This window comes from Heteronotia binoei, chromosome 5 (assembly GCF_032191835.1).
Source record: "Heteronotia binoei isolate CCM8104 ecotype False Entrance Well chromosome 5, APGP_CSIRO_Hbin_v1, whole genome shotgun sequence".
Lineage (NCBI taxonomy): Eukaryota > Metazoa > Chordata > Lepidosauria > Squamata > Gekkonidae > Heteronotia > Heteronotia binoei.
In genome coordinates this window covers 105,337,502-105,351,347 of record NC_083227.1, presented here as the reverse complement: position 1 = coordinate 105,351,347, position 13,846 = coordinate 105,337,502, and positions in this window count along the sequence as shown.

The window sequence follows — 13,846 nt, the reverse complement described above, 5'->3', positions numbered from 1 at the left end:
TGGTGTGAGCGGGGAGGGGGAGCTCGCCCCCATCCCTGTGGTGAGGTGGCACCCCAGGCAGCCATCTACCTTGCCTACTCCCACGCGCTGGCCCTGGTTGGGAGTAAGTAGTGAAGTGGCTAATTTTGCAGATGGCACTAAATTGTTCAGGGTGGTGAGAACCAGGGAAGGATTGTGAGGCACTCCAAAGGGATCTGTCAAGGCTGGGCAAGTGGGCGTCAATGCGGCAAATGAGGTTCAATGTGGCCAAGTGCAAAGTAATGCACACTGGGGCCAAAAATCCTAACTATAAATACATGTTGATGGGTTCTGAACTGGTGGAGCCTGACCAAGAGAGAGATCTTGGAGTCATGGTAGATAATTCACTGAAAATGTTGAGACAGTGTGCAAATTCAATTTTAAAAAAGCCAGTGCTGTACTGGGAACTATTAGGAAGGGAATTGAAAACAAATTAGCCAGTATCTTAATGCCCCTGTATTAAATGACGGTGCAGCCTCATTTGGAATTCTCTGTACAATTCTGGTTACCATGCCTCAAAAATGATATTATGGCATTGGAAAAAGTCCAGAAAAGGGCAACTAGAATGATTAAAGGGTTGGAACACTTTCCCTATAAACAGGGCCAGCATGCCTGATAGGCTACCTTACGTGGTCGCCTAGGGTGCAGCCTGGGAGATGCCAAATTGGTTGCCCTTGGGAGGGTGGGGGCCGCCTCCTTCTTCCTGGGTGATTTAAATCACATGGGAGGGTGCCCAGGAGCAGCCACTGTCCCTCCCACACCTGGGAAAGGTCCCATCTATCAGCTTGAGGTGCTTGAAGGCCACTCCTGCCCCCCCAGCAATTCAAATCACACAGGAAGAGTGGCAGGAGCAGCCACTGCCCTTCCCACATGATTTAAGGACCCTGCCAACCAGCTGGTCAGTAGGCTCTTTAAATGGAGTGGGAGGCCAGCCCTGCTGCTTCTGCTACCCATGATTGGGAGAGCACCTAGGAGCAAGTGCCGGCCTCCCAGGCAATGTAAAGGCCCCACCAATCAGCTGATCAGTGGGACCTTTCCCAGGTGTGGGAATGGCAGCAGCTGCTCCCAGATACCCTCCTGCATTATTTAAATCATCCAGGAGGGAGGGGGTGGCCCCCACCCTCTCAGCCTAGGGTGCCAGAAAGCCTGGCACCTGCGCTGCCTATGAAAAAAGGTTAAAGTGCTTGGGGCTCTTTAGCTTGGAGAAACAACGACTGAGGAGTGACATGATAAAGGTTTACAAGATTATGCATGGGATAGAAAAAATAGGAAAAGAAGTACCTTTCTCACAATATAACAACTTGTGAGCACTCAATGAAATTGCTGAACAGTCAGGTTAGAATGGTTAAAAGTACTTCTTAACCCAAAGAGTGAGTTTGGTGTAGCCAGTTTGGTGTAGTGGTTAAGTGTGCAGACTCTTATTTGAGAGATCCGGGTTTGATTCCCCACTCCTCCACTTGCACCTGCTGGAATGGCCTTGGGTCAGCCATAGCTCTGGCAGAGGTTGTCCTTGAAAGGGCAGCTGCTGTGAGAGTCCTCTCAGCCCCACCCACCTCACTGTTGTGGGGGAGGAAGATAAAGAAGATTGTGAGCTGCTCTGAGACTCTGAGGTTCAGAGTGGAGGGCGGGATATAAATCCAATATCATCATCATCATTGACACATGGCATTCACTGCCACAGGAGGTGGTGGCAGCTACAAGCATAGATGGCTTCAAGAGAGGATTGGAGAATATATGGAGCAGAGGTCCATCATTGGCTCTTAGCCACAAGGTAGAAATGGAACTCTCAGTTTGCGGCAAGTGATGTTCTGCATTCTTGGTGCATTTTTTTTTGGGGGGGGGTGGCATCAGCGGGAGGGCTTCTAGTGTCCTGGCCCCACTAGTGGACTTCTGATGGCACCTGTTTTTTTGGCTATTGTGTGATAGAATGTTGGACTGGATGGACCATTGGCCTGATCCAACATGATTTCTCTTATGTTCTTAACATGTACCATAAAAATATAAATCACTGACCACTGTTTGCATCATTATGCATTTCTCTTTGCCTTGACACCAAGGTTAGTAAATACAGCTCCTACAAGAGCTATGAAACTAAGAGGGAACCCTGCACTGCTCTCTTTAATTTCATCTCTCCTTCCAATGGCCTTGCACCCTCTTTCTTTGCTCTAGGTCTCTGGGTGACCTCTGTGGTGGAGGAGAAGAGGTTGCAAGCTGCCTATTTTCTCCTCCTTCCATTAGGGTTGTCAAGTCTAACTCAGATAATAACTGGGGACTTTGGGGGTGGGACCAGGAAAGTTTGGGAGTGGAGCCAGGAGACTTTTCCTAAAATGAATAAATAAAAATACACCAGTGCAGTTCCCCTGAATACAGTCTTCATTTCCTCACCCAAGCAGTTGTGAGTCATCTCTCTCTCTCTCTCTCTCACACACACACACACACACTGGAACAGGTTTCCTCAGGAGTTGGGGAAGCTCTCCTTCTTTGAAGGTTTTCAAACAGAATGACTTGCACACACACACACACACACACAGAGCAGCAAAAATAAAACAGTTTGCAATTCCACACTTGTGAGGTTGCACTGGGGCAATTTACTCATGAGTTGCTGAACTTCCAAGTCCTTCACACCACAGGGAAACCAAAGAACCAAGCACAAAAACACAGGGAAACCAAAGGTTCATATTTACCTTCACTATACAAACGACCTCTGAAAAGATTGTGCAACAAACAGAGGTTTGGGGCAGCTTTCAAAGTCACTGGGAGCAGCCATGTTGTTCTGCCTGATTACCCTGCCCCCATTCAGCCTGGGTCCTACATATTTAAAGACACAGGCACACCATCCAAACCTTTCCAAGTGGAGTCTTAAGCTGCCCAAAGTGAGAGGGCACATGGTGGCTATGGGGGTGGGAAGGAGCCTGGAAAAGCAGGAGAACCCCCACTGGGACCTGGGGATTGGCATGCCTACCTTCCATGCTTCACACACGGCGGAAATAGTGGCCTACCTATGTGTCAGCACTCAGAGGTTGACTGTTCTGATGCTAAGCACACTTACTTGAGAGTCAGCCCATATTATGTTCCATTTTTATCTCCAGGAGCCACACAATGTGTGTGAAAGAGCCACATGTGGCTTCTGAACCGCATTTTGGCCACCCCTGATATAGGCAGATGGCACTACATAGGTGAACAGCAAATTAGCATACAACTTAATGAAGATGTTTTGACATATGCAAAGATTAAATAGTAGCAACAAGCTAAGGTTATAGTTCACTGTATGTTTTGACTTAATTACGGGGAGGAACTGTAATTAAATCCAAATATATAGTGACCTATAACCTTAGCTTGTTATTGCTATTTAGTCTTTGCATATGTCAAAACATCTTCATTAAGTCTTACGCTAATTTGCTATTCACCTATGTAGATGCATCTGCCTATATATGAAACATTAGCTTCCATTTCTATGTGTCTGAAGAAGTATGTGTGCACATGAATGCTCATACCTTGAATAAACTTTTTGTTGGTCTTAAAGATGCCATTAGACTCAAAATTTGTTCTACTGCTTCAGACCAACATTGTTGTCTGCCTGGATCTAAGGGTATACATGTCTCACAAGTGTTGGAATATGGGGATCTGCTTTACAGTGACTTTCCTCTTTCCTTCATGGTTGGGGACACAGGATGGAGCTGGGGAGGGAACTGTCCCAGTGACACCCACTGGAATGTGGGGTGCTGCATGGGGCTGTTCTCTCTCCATTGTTGTTTAATATCTATATGTCCCCCCTTGCCTAGTTGGTCCAGAGATATGGGCTGGGTTGTTATCAGTATGCTGACACCCAGCTCTATCTGCTGATGGATGGATGGCTGAATTCTGCCCCAGAGGTTCTGGACATGGCATTACAGGGTGTGACTCTTTGGCTTCATCAGAGCCGACTGAAATTAAATCCTGCGAAGACAGAAGTCCTGTACCTGAGTTATGAGGACCTGAGATTGGGAATCCAACTCCCAACCCTTGATGGGCTAGTGCTGAAGCCAGTGCCAAGGTTGAAGAGCTGGCTGTTCCTGAATTCAGCAGCCGGTTCATTCAAAGCCACAAGCTAAGAGCCACCATGGGCTAGCAGCTAAAGGCCAAGAGTAGTTTGTGTTTCCTCATCAGTATGGAAGCCAGAATGAGCAGGCCCAGATAATTAATTTCATCACAGCAGTGTTTATATGTGCAAGGAGACAAGAACTACCCTGGAGTTTTGCATGCACAGTTTTCACCCCACCCCACCCTCAATCTGGATTCTCCTGTAGTGAGAACCACTCCAGCAGAAGTGACAAGCAAAGTTGTAGCAGCTCATTGGGCTTTCTCTCTTAGACGCAAGTATGGCTACTGTCAGCTACATAGTTTATTTTGTTCTCCTCTGAGGTAATAGCTACAGCAGAGTTCCAAGAAAAAGCAACACCTGTGGAATAACTGTAGCAATTGAAGTATTTTGGTTTTGTAAATGCTTCCTGTGAGCCTTGAGGGATGTGACGTGTCTCTGGATTGTTGAGCAGCCCTTCTTTAGAGATAGTCTGCTCTGACATTTTACAGAGCCAATTTCACCAGCCATAGTTGTTGTGTTTTTTTAGACTAAGCAATCATGCAGAATTAGGCACTTTAAGCTCTGAGGCAGGGTACCTTGTACCGGAACCTTCCATAGCAGAAGGATATCTAATCCCACTTTTCCCCTGTAGAAGAGTATGTTGAGCCTGGAGAGAAGGCGATATGATCACCATGTTCCCTACAAACGATGGTGCAGTTATTTTCTGTTGCCCCAGAAGGTTGGACCAGAACCAACAGGTTGAAATTAAATCAGAAGAGTTTTCAACTAAACGTTAGGAAGAACTTTCTGACAAAGAGGTTTCTCAGTGGGACAGGCTTCCTCAGGAGGTAATGGGCTCTCCTTCCTTGGAGATTTTTAAACAGAGGCTAGATGGCCATCTGACAGCAATACTGATTCTGTGAACTTAGGTAGCTCGTGAGAGGGAAGGTTTGCATCAGTGCTTAGTTCAGGTGGCCCTTTCTTACAAACCCAGGGAAATGCTTTTTGCCACTTTGGAGTCAGTAAAATGTCATGTATCACCAATGACTGCCCCTTGTGTCCTCACCCCCTGTCTCCCACTGGTTACCAAGCTAAGCCTGGTAACCCTATACCACTCACCAGTTCAGCTCACATCCTGTTCACTAGCTGCAAACAAGGAGACAATTTGTTAATGATCAAGTTTGACTATTCACTAACCTGTTCATGGCTGTTTAGCAGGTTGCTTTGCTGAACTCCTTCCTAACCGCACTGTACAGTGCAACTAGTTTTTCACACATGCATATTTTCACATGGCCAACTGAGTTCTACTACCCCCCATTTCCACTCAGCAGCCAGTTGTTTAAATAGTTAAATCAGTCACAAATAATATAAATCAGTCAGAAATAATTGTGTCTTAATAAAATCCTACAATTTGCCTAAGTAGTTCCTAGAGGTTCTAATGACTTGTCATTGGTTTGAATCAGCAGCAGCCATTTGACAGATGTTTCTAACTGTTTGGCTTGAACCAAATAGACTGGGTGATTGGCTCACCTATAACCAACACCTTCAAGCACAGTAAGTTTGGCTGCCAAACACTTTTATGGCAAAATTGGCAGGGTCCATATTAGATAAGCATGACTGAAAAAATTGACCTTCCCAGAACCACTGAGAAAATACTGAGCTAATCAAAAATCTGAACACAGGTTTCTCACTATCAAAGCTGAAAATCATCTAATGAAATCTGACACTTGGGTACTACACACATAATGTGTAGGTACAGGACTGTAATAAAGATGACTGCGATAGATAACAGCCTTTTCCCAAAAAAGGATATGGACAGCACAGAACGGGTGCAGAAGAGAGTGACAAAGATGATCAAGGGCCTGGAGATCAAGCCCTACAAGGAAAGACTGAAAGACTTGGGAATGGCCAATTTGGAGAAGAGAAGGTTGAGGGGGGCATGAGTACCTTCTTCAAGTATTTCAAAGGCTATCACTTATTAGGAGAGCAGGGAGCTGTTCCTGTAGGCAGCAGAGGATAGGATTTGCAATAATAAGTTTAAATTATGGGTGGAAATGTCCTGGCTGGATATTGGGGGTGGGATGGGGGTTATAGTAAAATAGTTCAGCAGTGAAATTGACTGCCTAGAGAAGTGATAAACTCCTCCTCACTGGTGGTCTTCAAGCTTGGTTGGACAAACACTTCTAGATAGCCTGTAGAGACCCTTCCAGTACTATGAATCTATGATATGCAAAGCACTTTGACCCTCCACCATGCTGCATAAATGTTAAAACTGTGGTGTTGCTGGACAGTGGAGAAACTGCTTCGGAACTGCAGAGTCAGCCTGTCCTGGAGGGGGGGTTGCAATTTCCCTGAAGGAGCTGGTTTGTAGCATGAGGATGCTAATGAATCCTGGCCTATGGTTGGAGCTTGGAGGCTCAGGTCTCCTCTGTGGCATGCAGTGCTTTTTGTCAGTTCTTGCTGGTTTGCTATCTACAGCCATTCCTCAGGAAGTGTGATCAGGCCACACAAGTGATCCATGCTCTGATCACTTCCAAATTAGACACTGTCTCATCAAATCTTTAAAGCTAATCAGGGTTGGCTCTAGTTAGTACTTGGAATGGAGACTGCCAAGGAAGTCCAGAATTGCTACTCTCTCGGCTTGACTTCGCGAACGAAGATTTAAGAAAGGTGCAGTAGTCCACGTCTGCTGCAGGCTCGCTGGTGGCTGACAAGACCAATGTGGGACAGGCAGGTCCGGCCGCAGTGGCTGCAGGGAAAAGTGTGATTTGGGGTTGGTGCTGTAGCAGTACGATTCTTCCTCAATCTCCTTTTGTCCTCAAGACCAGCTATGCATGCGTTCTCAAAGGAAGAGACAGCCTGGTGGATGGTGTGCCTCCATGCTTTGCGATCTGAGGCTAGGTCAGACCACTGGTGATGGATAATGCAACAGGTACCAAGGGATTTCTTCAAGGAGTCCTTGTACCTCTTCTTTGGTGCCCCTCTATTTCGATGGCCAGTGGAAAGTTTGCCATACAGGGCAATCTTGGGAAGGCAGTGGTTTTCCATCCTGGAGATATGCCCTGCCCAGCGCAGCTGCGTCTTCAACAGCAATGCCTCGATGCTTGTAACCTCCGCCCACTTGAGGACTTCAGTGTTGGTCACAAAGTCGCTCCAGTGGATGTTGAGGATGGTGCGAAGGTAGCGCTGATGAAAGCGCTCAAGGAGTCGCAGATGATGACGGTATAAACCCCATGATTCGGAGCCGTAGATGAAGTCACCAAGGATGATCACCTTGTCCTCTGTAGGGGTCTTCCGTACGAGGTAGCGTAGATCAGCATAGAACTTGTTCTTTTCTGCAGAATCTGCTTGAAGGGTTGGGGCATACACACTGAAGAGTGTTGCATGCTGCTTGTTTTGAAGTGGGAGGCGCATAGACATGATGCGATCTGAGTGACCTGTTGGCAGGTTTTCGAGTTTAGAGGCAATGGAATTCCTGACCATGAAGCCAACGCCAGAAAGGCGGCTCTCAGCCTTTGACTTATCCGACCAGTAGAGGGTATAGCCAGCACCGTGTTCTTGAAGACTACCTTCCTCAGGGAAACGGACCTCACTGAGAGCTGCTATGTCAATATTCAACCTGAGAAGTTCGTGGGCAACTAGAGCAGAGCGTCGTTCAGGGCGACCACTGTCTACTGTGTCAAGCATGGTTCTGATGTTCCAACACACAAGCTTTAGTCTTTGCACACTTTGTGAGGCAGGTGCATGCCTTTTGTCGTTATTTTTTGACCGCAAGTAAGGATGCCCGTTGACTGCGGCTAGCCAACTGGAGGGGGGGAGGAGATGAGCTTTATTTAGGCCACCTTTTCTAGGCCCCTCTCCATACAGAGCAAGCAGTGCTGTCCCTAAATAAGACTGCTTGGTAGTTTAATGTGCTGCCGAAAAAATGCTTTCATCTCCGGGTCAGCATCAGGCGACCAATACCCTGAACCGCCTACATGCAGGATCGGGACTGCGGCTTCCAATGGCATCTTCCACCTGCCGTTTCACCCCTTGCCCATCGCTGCAGGACTTGGTATGTTGTGGGTTGTGGATGTGGATACCCTTCAGGCCTGCGCAGAGGAATTTTTAGGTGAGGTGCAGTGTGCGCAGTACTGGCTCCACCCTTTCACTATGGGGTCATCTGCCATGGCCCAGTAAACCGGGACGCCGGCAGCGAGTCCTCCAGGTGGTAGATGTTACATTAACGAGCTCTGTCTGCCCGGGCTTGATGTTAGAATTTTCCTTCTCTTGGCTGGCAAGGTTGGTGAGCCCAGCCTGCCCATCCGGTTATACCGCCGGACATTCAGTCGCACCATGACGTAGCAAACTCTGTGAAAACGGGGGGGACCAGTGAGAAGGTGTTGCCACGGATGCAGTAATGTAGGAGAGGCCATTGCAGTGACCATTTGCCAGGCATAGCCAGACAGTGATCACGCAGCGTTCACTACACCGGGAAAGGAGAAGCGATGTATTGCGCGTGCACTTTCCCAGGGGGGGCAGGACACTCAGAGGGAGCCCACCCACCCCCCAGAATTGGTACACAAAGGCAGAAAATGGGCAACCGCCTCTGAACATTTCTTGACTTGAAAACCCTATGGTGTTGGCGTAAGTCAACTGCAACTTGATGGCAGTGTTGGGGTTGCCTTTGAAAAATGTCTGGAAACTTCAATAGACCCAAATGCAGTGGTCAGGCTAATGTCAGGGGTTGGTACAGGGATCATATCACCCTGTGCTGAAGGATCTGTACCAGTTACCCATCTGTTTCTGGGCGCAATTAAAAGTGCTGTTTTTTACCTTTAAGGCTGTTGTTGCCTTTAAGGCTTGGGGTCAGGGTACCTGAAGGATCACCTCCTCCCATACTGTCTAGTTTGCTAGTAAAATCTGCCTCTCAACCCTTGCTCTGTGCCCCTGCCTTCAGAGGTGAGGTACACATAAAAGGTTTTCACAGAATCATAGAGTTGGAAGGGACTTCCAGGGACATCTAGTCCAACCCCCTGCACAATGCAGGAAATTCACAACTATCTCCCCCCTCCACACACACACACACACACATCCCCACTGACCAGAAGATGGCAAAAACTCCAGGATCCCTTACCAAACTGGCCTGGAGAAAAATTACTGACTGACCCCAAAGTTTTATTAAAGTTCTAATTGGTTTTACTTTGTTGCTGTTTTTATGAATACTGTACATCACCCAAAGACCTGCTGTGGAAGCAATTGGGTGATTAACAACAACAACAACAATACATGGCAACTAGAGACAGAGCATTTTCTGTGGCGGTACCTTACCTTTGGAAGATCTTTCCCCTTGAAGCTCTCCTGGAGCCTGCTTTACTTTCTTCTAGGTACCAAGCTATTAAATAGTGGATTCAGTGCATGAGGAGACTTAGTTGCAGTTGATCACAGCTCTTTACTGGTGATTACAGCATTTTAATAGGCAGACTGAGACTACTGGGCCAACAGCGCCAACTATATACACTCCAACGTTCCCACGCTAGAACGTCATTGGGTCATTTTAACCAGAGGGCTGGTGATTGGTCCGGGGAAGCAGAGATTTGGATCCTGCTTCCCATTGTCCCCATGTCCCCAAGCTCAGTCCTATAGGCTCCATTGAGCCAGGCAGGAACTAACAAGCCACATCAAACATAATCAACACAAGAAAAGGTCAACACAAGCAAAGTCAACGCAAGCAAAGGTACCAGCTTTTAAAAATTGTCTTTCGGTTTTATAGTTATATTTTATGTTCTTTAAGTCCAATGGCTTATTTTTAATGGCTCCTTTTTAAATTTCTACTTTGTTTTAAATATAAACCACCTGGAGAAGGACTTTGAAGAGACAGCATAGAACTATCCTAAATTACTGCAGATTTGGGGTGGTTCCTAGTGAAGGTGGAGTTTGGGGATAGAAGGGGATAGGATGCCATGGAGCAGGGGTGTCAAACATGTGGCGTGAGGGCCGGATCAGGTCACCAGAGTGGGGATCAGGCCCACAAGCAACTCACTATCATCTGCTTCCTTCTTTCTCCGTTGCTTCTTTCTTCATCACAGCTTGCTTTGCCAGGCTTGCTCAATCGCACAGGAGCTACAGAGCAAAGCCTCTATTTTCTCCTCTGGCTGACCAGCACGTGAAGCAGCTTATGTACAAAAGCTCACAATGCCCAGCCATTTCATGTTTTCCCCTGGGTTTTAGACTCAGAGCATTGACCATGAGATTTCTGTAATGTCAATAAATCAAAAATAGGTTTGCAACTTACAGATACACACCTGAACAGCCTACTCAAGATTCCTACAGCAAGACAGGTGCTAGTTATCAGAATGTTAAATAAACAAAATATCACTAGAGTGCTAATATTTTAAGCATGTTTTGTTTTTGTTTTTTTTAAAAAAATCTTTAATTGTGTTTGTGTCCTTTATAAAGTTTGCATACCCACTACCTGGCATAAAATTTTACGACACACATGGCCCAGCCTGACAAGATCTCATTTATGTCAGATCCAGCCCCCATAACAAATGAGTTCAACATCCCTGCCATGGAGTCTGCCATCCAGAGCTGCCATTTCCTGCATAGGAACTGATTTGCATAGTCTGAGGATCAGTTGTAATTCTGGTAGAACTCCAGCCCTACTTTGAGATTGGTAATCCTATTGATATGACCTGTAAACCCTTCCACTCTGAATGCTCACAGCCCTCTTTCCTTTTAAAAGCAGGTTTTATTGAACATTTCATAATTCCATTTACAATTGAACTTTCCATAAATAATTCGAAAAACAAAACCTGTCCCCACCACAACATCCCCCTCCACCCCCCTCCACCAAGGAGCATCTAGGTAATATCTAAAACAGCACTTATTTCTTTAACTATCTAATTTATTTATCCATTGATATAACTTATTCCAAGTCTTTCTGGATTCTTGCAGATTGCCTCCTCTTAATCTAACAGTAAGGTTATCCATTTCTGCAGCCTCTAGCATTCTCTGCACAAATTCATTTCTGGTTGGTATTTGGGAGTTTTTCCAATATTTGGCGTAGAGAATTCTGGCGGTAGTGATTACATGTAGTAGAAGTTTTTTGTCATATTTAGTTAGATTCCCTTTACATACATTTAGTAGGTACATCTCAGGGGTATGACAAATATTAATTTTTAATATTTTCTGTGTCCAAGTGTTAACTAAGGCCCAATATTTTTTGGCTATTTCGCAGTTCCACCAGATGTGATAAAGAGATCCCTTCACCTTTTTACATTTCCAGCAGGAGTTAGAATAATTGGGGTATATCTTACTTAGCCTTTCTGGTGTTAAATACCACCTATATGCCATCTTATAAATATTTTCTTTAAAGAGAGCAGATCTTGTCAACTTTAGATTTTGAGTCCAGATTTTCTCCCAATATTCCAATTCAACACTATACCCAAAATCTCGTAACCGCTTGATCCAGCTTTCCTTTACAACTTCTCCCATTAATTTAATTTCTAATAGCCATTTGTATAATTTGGAGATAAGCTTTCGTCTGCCCTCGATTATGTTATCAAATTCCAGGTTTGTTTTAATAAAGCCCTTTTCTTTGTCTTGCCCAAATTTCGATTTAATTTGATTTTTCAGCCACCAGTCCAGTTTAACATTTTCATTCAAAATCAAATTACAGTCCACATCTAATAAATTTCTATAATTGGAACTGACGCCCCAATCATATAAGTTTGGATGACAGGAGGCCTCTACTGGAGATAGCCATAGAGGTGTCCTAGAGTAGATCATACTTTTAAGCTCTATCCAGACTTTATATAGTGATTTCCTGATTTCGTGTCTATGAAATATATTCTCTCTGGTGGGAGGGGAATACCACAAATAATGATGCCAACCTCTGCTTAGTCCGGTGCCCTCTAAAATCAATAATCTCTTGTTTTCCAATGTGAACCAATCTACTATCCATATCAGGCAGCATGCCTTATAATATAAATTCCAGTTGGGCAGAGCGAACCCTCCCCTAGAGACGCTATCTTGCAGTATTTTTAATTTTATTCTGGGCTTTTTATTTTGCCATATATATGCGGTAATGAGCTTATTCAGTTGGACGAAGAAGGATCGAGATAAAATGATCGGTATCGTTTGGAACAGGTAAAGGACTTTTGGCAAGATATTCATTTTAATCGTGGCTATTCTGCCAAGCAATGAGATTTGTAGGTCTTTCCATCTACTTAAATCCATTCTAATTTCTGTAAGGATCTTATCATAATTATCCCTTTGGAGGGTTTTTAAGTCATTAGAAAAGTGGATCCCCAAATATTTAATTTTCTTCTCATAGCCAAATCCTGATTTCTTTTCCAACAGTTCTATCTCTTCTTTGGTCATGTTCTGTGCCAGGAATTTCGATTTCTGAAAATTAACCTTGAAGCCAGAGATTTTCCCATATTCTTCCAAGATTTTCATCAGATAATCAATTGAAGTCACTGGGTCTTCAAGTGTAAGGAGTAAATCATCTGCATACGCCCGTGCCTTGTACTTTTCTCCCTTGATGTTGGCCCCTTGCACTCCATCTTCCTCTCTTATTTTTATTAATAATAATTCCAGAGTAAGTATAAATAATAAGGGGGACAGTGGGCACCCCTGCCTTGTCCCCCGTTCGATTTTGATCGGCTCTGACAGGTTTCCATTGATATTGATTCTAGCACTTTGTTTGGAATAAATAGCTCGGATTAATTTGATAAAATTCGGACCACATCCCATGGCCTGGGCGGACTTTACGATAAAATTCCAATTGACGTTATCAAACGCTTTTTCTGCGTCGAGTGCAATTCCGGCAAACTGCTTCCCTGGGTGTAATCGGTAATATTCTAATATGTCTATAAAAAATCTTGTATTTTGCCGTATTGCTCTGTCAGGGATGAACCCCGTCTGGTCTTCATTAATAACTGTATGGACAATCTTTTTCAGCCTGTTAGCCAGGATTGTTGCGAAAATCTTATAGTCCGAATTCAAAAGCGAAATCGGCCTATAATTACGTATATCCATAGGGTCCAAATCTTTCTTATAAATTAATGATATCAAAGCCTCATTCCATGAGGAGGGAAGTTTGGCAGATTCCTGGATCTCCTCTATCAAGTATTTATAAGGAACGAGTAAATTCTCTTCAAAAGCTTTGAAAACTTCAATGGGTAAGCCATCTGGTCCGGGAGCTTTATTAGGTTTCTGCGTTTTCAATGCCTCAGTTATTTCATGCATTGTAATGTTACTTTCCAGGTCCTTACAATGATCTTCTGAGATACTCTTGGTCCGAAGCTTACTAATAAACTCTTCCTGGGTCTGAAGTGCAATCTCTTGTCTTTTATATAGGTTCTGGTAAAATCTTTGTACAATTCCGTTTATTTGAGATTTTTCGGTTATTTCTTCATTATCTTCATTTCTAAGCACTCTTATGGCCTTCTTCTCTCTTTCTTTTCTTAGTTTATATGCCAACCATCTACTCGGTTTGTTAGTGTTCTCAAAGTAGTTTTGTCTGGCCCATATTATTTTCTTCTCGAGTTCATCCATTAATAACAGATTTATTTCATGTTGAGTCTTATATATTTTGACTAATACTTCTTTGGAACTTTTATTTTTTTGTTGTTTTTCCAAATTTCCCAATTCAGCCACTAAATCATTGTATGCTTTCATCCGCTCTTTTTTCCTTTTGGTTGTATAACTAATCGCGATCCCTCTAAAGAAGGCCTTGAACGTGTCCCAGACTACTTGTACTGGGGTGTCTTTTTTTAAGTT